Source organism: Dipodomys ordii, unplaced genomic scaffold (genome assembly GCF_000151885.1).
Source record: "Dipodomys ordii isolate 6190 unplaced genomic scaffold, Dord_2.0 Scaffold130, whole genome shotgun sequence".
Lineage (NCBI taxonomy): Eukaryota > Metazoa > Chordata > Mammalia > Rodentia > Heteromyidae > Dipodomys > Dipodomys ordii.
In genome coordinates, this window is record NW_012267346.1 from 5687282 (window position 1) to 5694842 (window position 7561).

Consider the following 7561-nt stretch of genomic DNA (forward strand, 5'->3'; position numbering starts at 1 on the left):
CCAAAACAAAACAACAACAGAAAAAGCCAGAAGTGGCACTGGTGCTGTGGCTCAAGTGGTAGAGTGCTAGCCTTGAGCAAAAGAAACTCAGAGATAGTGCCCAGACCCTGAATTCAAGCCCCAGGACTGGCAAAAAAAAAAAAAAATGGAGTTTTAGGCCCCACACCTAACTCCAAGGATTCTACATGTCAAGTCCAGCAACTGGCTCAATGCACCAAATAAAGAGACAAGAAATGGTAAAAAGCAGAGAAAGAGACTGATTGTGTGGCATAGGTGTCCCTGAGGAGAGGCGGATTCTGATTATCTCTGTCAACCCAGCAAGGGAAGGATCTGGTCCCAATAAGCAAGTCCTTGTTCTGAGGCAGGTGATCTGCCCTGCAGAGGCCTTTGTACTTTTGCTTGAGGGCCATTTCCTCCATTCATCCTTGTAAAAATAACTTGAAGATCAGTCCTATCCTTGCTGGATTGCAAGGTGGCTACAGGTGAATGGCTAAGTACAAAGACCAATACAAAATGGAGGCAGAAAGGTCAAGTTTTGGGGCTGGGAAGTTGGCTCAGTGGTAAAGCGCTTGCCTGGCATGCTTGAGGCCCTGAGTTCGATTCCTCAGCACCACATAAGCAAAAAAGAAAAAAGCCGGAAGTGGCGCTGTGGCTCAAGTGGTAGAGCGCTAGCCTTGAGCTGAAGAGCTGAGGGACAGCGCCCAGGCCCAGAGTTTAGGCCTCGCGACCGGACCCAAAAAAAAAGAAAGGTCAAGTTTTTCTCCTGCTTTCAGTTCATATAAGGAGCCAAGGAAGGAGAGTTTCATGAGTTTGTTTCTAAGTACCTGTTGTTACTTGTTTCTTTGCTGAAGGATTACATGATACAACCATCACATTGACTGATGGTGAGGCCTTGAGCCTGCATTTTCAGGATTCCCCTGATTCAGGATTCGCCACGCCATCAGAACAAATGTGGGGTGCATTTCCTCTTCCCAGTAATTGATGATGATTTAGTTTCCTGGAATTCTGCCCAGACACCCTGTTGGGGCCCTGGCAAGCACAAGAGAAAATTGAAAGCTAGTAATTAAATGTAGCAGTCCCTTCAGGTAATTTAAATCCAGCTGAGTACATGATAGTTTCATCTAGCCAAGAAAAATTGGTCTTGTTGGGTTTCATTGACCCCTGGTCCATGTCCAATGGAAGCCCCGCCCCAAAGCAATGCCAGAAACTGAGCATCCCCTGCCCCAACCACGCCCTCATCCTTCCTCCAATCACCTGGTCTTGAGGTTTCTTTCTCTCCCCTCCCCCTCTGTAGATCCCAATCACTGTGACTTTTTCTGGCTTCATGTGGCCTGTAGCACTTGCCTTGGTTCCTGGGGAGGAACCTCCAGACACTGGTGTCTGGCTATCACAATAAAAGGTGCTCTCCTAAAATCCTGAAGACTCCATGGAGACCAGAGAGCAGCAATCCCCAATCTTGCCCTAACTCTAGGAAATCCATCATCCCTCCCACCACCCTGCCTGGTGTCCAACAGCTGAGCCCAGCACTCAGCACACCCACCATGCACCTGCCACAGATGGGACCTGCTGCAGCATCCTTTCCCAGCCCCCAATTTCTGGAAATTCATGATGGTTTACCCCTTGGGTAGGATGGGAGGTAAAAAAAATAAAATAAAATCAGCCCAGAAAACCACACGGACACATAGTCACATGCAGCATAAGGAGTTCATTGTCAGCAGGGCTTACAAGTCTCTTCTGGGAGAGGAAGAAAGGGTGCCTATCCTTTATTCAGGGCATTTTTATACAGTCAGGGGACTAGAGGCGGGGAAATTTCATTAGGGGGCAGGAGGCATTCTGAGTGTGCAGCTGAATGCTAAAGGCAGCGCATAGCTGTGGTGGGGTTTTCTGATTGCAACAGTTACAGTTAGGCAACATTCCACTGATACAGCTGGAGGCTAGAGATGTGTGTATTTTCGGGAATGGGGTGGAGCTGAGGGCCTAAGATGGATGGAGATGAACATACTAACAGAAGGGACAAGTAAAAACTCCCCTTGGGACTGGGAAGGTGGCTCAGTGGTAGAGCGCTTGCCTTGCATGCATGAGGCCCTGGGTTCCATTCCTCAGCACCACATAAGCAGAAAAAGTCGGAAGTGGTTCTATGGCTCAAGTGGTTGAGCATTAGCCTTGTGCTGAAGGGCTCAGGGACAGTTCAGGCCTCACAACTGACAAAACAAACAAACAAACAAAAACTCCCCTTGGGCACAGGAAAGGCACAGAGGAGTAGCTGCTACTCTATTCTGAAAAAGCTGAGTGAGTTCTAGTCTGAAAAAGCTACCAGCTCCCTGGTCCCTTCTCTCTACTGCACCAGGCTTCTGCTAAAGTCCTCTGCCTCCCACCTCATCCCTGTCCACACCAAATGCAGCGCATGCACACATAGGTGCCTACACGCATACACACATCTGGTCAAAGAAGGCTACCTCTTTTACTAGAGTAGTTTGCTAGAGCTGCCACTTAAAAAATATACCACAGATGGGGATTTAAACAACAGAAAGTATTTCTGTTCTCACAGTTGGGAAGACCAGAAGTCTGAGATCAGGGTATGTGGCAGAGTTAGCCTCCAAAACTTCTTCCTTGGCTTGTAGCTGGCCACCCAGTGTATGTTCCCACCCATTCTTCTCTCTCTCTCTCTCTCTCTCTCTCCCTCCCTCCCTCCCTCCCTCCCTTCCCACCCCCACCTTCCCAACTGCTGCTAGTTAAATTGGACTAGGGAATTTAATAGCCTCATTTTATTTCAAATACCTCTGTAAGTACCAGTTCTCCATATGGTTCCATTCTAAAACACTGGAGCACGTAAATTAGGGAGTAGAGGACAGTTCAGCAGGTTATAGTTACCCTGCTGGCTGACCCTTGTGATGGAGGAGGAGACAAAGCGGGGAAATAGGAAGAGAGGACCTTTACTGTCTTGATGTATCCCGTCCTTCAGTTTGTATTTAAGCCCTACCCCAAGATTGCCGTGAAGTCCCACCTTAACTGCCTCAAATGGTGTCTGGAAACTTCTTCTTGATTGTTGGGCACTGGTAAAACAATATGTGAAGGGTTGAGGGGAAATGATAGAATAATTATGAGTAATCTCTCTCCTCTCTCCTCCCTCCCCCCCTCTTCCTTGCATATTGTAAGAAATTTTCTACCTATGCAGAGAGAGAAAACCACCAGTACACAGACAGAGTGGTTAAAGTTCCTTTCACAGAGGTAATGGAAAAATGAAGATCAGAGCCTAATGCTAGTGATTCGTACCTATAATCCTAGCTACTTGGGAGGCTGAGAACTAAGAATTATAGTTCAAGGCTAGTCTGGGCAGAAAAGCCCAAAAGACTCCATCTCCAAAATAACCAGTAAACAGACAAGCTGAAGGCATGGCTCAAGTGGTAGACTAGACTAGCAAGCATAGCCCAGCAAACAAGCCAAGTGAGTGCCCCATATTACATTCAAGCTCTGGTACCAGCACCCCAACCCGCCCCTCAACACAACACAAAAAAAATGAGAGCAACCATGCTGGATCTGGCTGAACCTAAAGATGTCACCCACCAGGTTGGGCACTACTTAAGGTTCCCTGCTAAACTCTGAGAACTATAGATGGATTTGGTCCAAGGAAGTGTTTCACCTAAGTATCTACTTCTAATAACTTTAACTGCAACTCTTCCCAAATCCTCAACCCCCTCCTTCATCCTCCCCCACCTGACAAATACCCCTGTTCCTTCCTCCAGTGTCCCTCCTCATCCCTTTCTACTTCCTGCAGAATTTGCAGACCATATTCAGCTCTCTTCGCACTTTCGACAGCACCGTGGAAGAAGAGATTTTGTTTCTGCTATCTGGACTGAGTTTATGAAACTACAATCAATGGCTGTGATGAGCCATTTCCTGTGATCCCAATTAACTTCTGAATAGCAGTGCCATTTCCCCCTCTATCTATCTTGTGGCCTGTTTGCATAATCACTGCTAAAAGTTACTGCTTTCCAAGTAACTGGAGTCCTCTTGTCTCTGTACCAGTTAAAAGAAAAGTGTTCCAGGGCTGGGAAGGTGGCTCAGTGGTAGAGCACTTGCCTTGCATGCATGAGGCCCTGGGTTCGATTCCTCAGCACCACATACGAAAAAAGCCGGAAGTGGCGCTGTGGCTCAAGTGGTAGAGCACTAGGTTTGAGCTGAAGAGCTGAGGGACAGCGCCCAGGCCCAGAGTTCAGGCCCCACGACCGGACCAAAAAAAAGAAAAGTGTTCCAAACTGTAAAGATGCAGAAAATAGTTAAGTATGGAGCGGATGTGGGACATTTAGACACTAGTGCACAATCTGTGGGATAGGGATAGCTCATGTGGAAGAAAGCATGGCAGTTATAAAGTATTCAGGAAAAGCCTGGCACTGGTGGCTTATGACTGTATGCAATCCTAGTTACTCAGGAGACTGAGAGCTGAGGATAGCAGTTCAAACCCAGCACAGGCAGGGAAGTCCATGAGCCTCTTATTTCCAATTAATCATTGAAAAGTCAGAAGAGGAGGAAGAGAAGGAGGAAGAGGAGGAGGAAGACAAAGAAGGAGAAAGAGAAGAAGGAGGAGAAAGAAATGGAGGAGGAGATGGAGGAGGAAGAGGAGGAGGAATAGATCTCATTACTATGGTGGTAAGGAGAATCAACATCTTAAACACTCAACAGATTATGGTGTCTAAACAAACCTAAACCTAACCTTAACCTTAGCCTTAACTTAGCCTAAGATTAACCTTAACCTTAACCTTCGAGTGAACTTTTCTTCACTAGTGGATAGAAGTTTATATGTTTTTGTTTCCCAGCATCACCACCACCAGTCAGATGCTCCTGGGTATGGTGTGTGTGTGTGTGTGTGTGTGTGTGTGTGTGTGTGTGTGTGTGTGTGTGTGTGTGCACAAATGGGTATGAGATCTTGAACTCAGGGCCTGATGTGCTTGCTTAGATATTAAGGCTGGTACTGTACTACTTAAGCCTTAGCTCCACCTCCAGCATTTTGCTGTTTAATTTGCTGTGTAATCAATGATAACAATTTTATTGCTATTTAAAAATTATTAAGACAAGCTGGCTTTGAACCTCTATCCTCAGGTGTTAGCCTTCAGAGTAGCTAGGATTAGGCACAAATGACTGTGCCCAGTGTTCCTGAGAATTGTAAGCTCATTGCAATCCACTCATTGCTATGACACTCTACACATGGCTTCATCGATTTCACAGAAAAGAAAATCACTGTGCTGCACTTCAGTGAATAGGTACTTACTAGATCTGTATATTGCTATTTCTTCCAAAGGAAAAATTCAAATGAGGACAACTTAAGTTCTAAATCGGCATACAAAAGCAGTCATTCAAGATACTTAGTTGGAGTAATTTCTTTTTTTAAGTCCAAAGTAACCCCACCAGATATGTTCATTTAGAGTTAAGAATTAGTATGAGACTAAAGGCCTATGTTTGCATATACAAATAGTACAGAAAATCACACTGAGAGTTGTTATTCAATGTGTTATTCAGAAATCCGTGCCTATTCCCAAGAATCTGGGAGTGAGGGGAATCAGCATCTTCATTATATCGAAGCATCAGAGTTAAGGAGTGAACTGGTTTTCTAGCGTTGCCTTTGACAAAGAGCCACAAAATCTGAGTGGCTTAAAACCACAGAAATGAATTCCTTTGCAGTTTGGGAGCCTGGAAGGCTGAAATCAAGGTATCAAGAGAATTGGATTCTTTCTGGTGGCTGTGCAGGCAAATCCATTCCACACCCCTCTCCGGGCATCTGCTGTTAGTTACCTCCGCATTTCCTGTTCTGCAACTTACAGACACATCACCCCAGGCTCTGGCTACATCTTCCCATGGTCTCCTTACTTGATCTGTCTTCATCTCTGTTTGTCTTTCTTATAAAGATATTAGTCACTAGATTAAGGTTAGCTCAATTCCTTTCTGGTCTCACTTTAATTATATCTGCAATTCCCCTATTTCCAAATGAAGCCATCTGAGATTCTGGGAAGACATGAATATTGGAAAGATGCTGTTCAGCTGAGATAAAAGGGAAAAACAGATGAATTACATTTCCTGACACAGGAATAGCAGCTAGGTCTATGCCAGAGATGGCAACACAGGTGTGATGTTTTTTAGCCTGAAATAGCTTCCCACAACCTGGGAATTCTACATGATTTCAAACAGAGTCAAATTTGGGCCCAAATCCACAGCATCTGGTTCCCTTTAATTCACCTGCTCAGAACTTGCTCCTCCCAGCCTGTATAGTCAGCCAGTATGCTAAAAAAAAATGTCGCTGAGGGCTGGGAAGGTGGCTCAGTGGTAGAGCGCTTGCCTTGCATGCTCAAGGCCCTGGGTTCAATTCCTCAGCACCACATAAGCAAAAAAAGAAAAAACCGGAAGTGGTACTGTGGCTCAAGTGGTAGAGTGCTAGCCTTGAGCTGAAGAGCTGAGGGACAGCGCCCAGGCCCAGAGTTCAGGCCCCACGACCGGACCAAAAAAAAAAAAAAAAAATGTCGCTGATCGCCATTTTTATAGTCACTTTGTCAGGTGCTAAAGAGAGGAAGGAGAAGGACATAGCCCCTGACCTCGTGGAATTTTTGTACTATGAGAAAGAGGAATTTAATTGATTGGATATATATATATATAAATATATATATGATCAATTTCACTTCTTTCAGTGTGGGAAGTTCTTCAAAGCACCCTCAGTTTCAGTAATTCACCAAGAGTATTTGCAGATCTCTGTATATAGACACACTTATAACCATGCTTTATTAGAACAAAAAGATTCCAAGCATAAAGACACGTAAGAGAAGCCTGGGGAAAATGAGTCACTAGATTCAAGGATTTTCTCTCATTAGAACCACACTTGGGGATGGGAGCTCAATTGTAGAGCAGGATCCAATCCCCAGCACTACAAATAACAACAAGTTGCATGGAATTTGCTTGTTTTCCCCAGCAATGAATTGTGACCACTCAAATTACAACAAAATCTTGGGACAGATGATATAGCTTAGATCAATATCCATTTCCCTACTTTTGTCTTGCTTCTACTGAAGCAGAGAAGCTAAATGCTTGACTTTCTAGTGTTCCTTTTAGCTGAGACTATAAAACATACCTGGAGCCAGTGACAGTTGTGCAGAAGGCCCTAGGAAGCTACCCTCCTTGGTATAAAAAGTCTTTGGCCCTTTGTCTTTCTGTTTTGTTCCAACCTGGAATATGGTTGTGAGGATTAGGGGTACAGTAATCATCTTATGACCATGAGTCCAAGTTGGAGGATGAAAACCACACACTGAGCAAGATAAAAAGGCAGAAATGGCAGGGGACAGGAGTTTTAGGACATTTTTGAGCACTGAAACAGCCCAGAATTGTCAACTTCCAGTTTTGTTCTATCAGATTAAGCTGCTGGTTTTTTGAGCTATCATTGATCAAGTTTGTTGTTATTTGCAATCAAAAGAATGTCTAAGAAACACATTACCCGGCGCTGGGAAGGTGGCTCAGTGGTAGAGCGCTTGCCTTGCATGCATGAGGCCCTGGGTTCGATTCCTCAGCACCACATAAGCAAAAA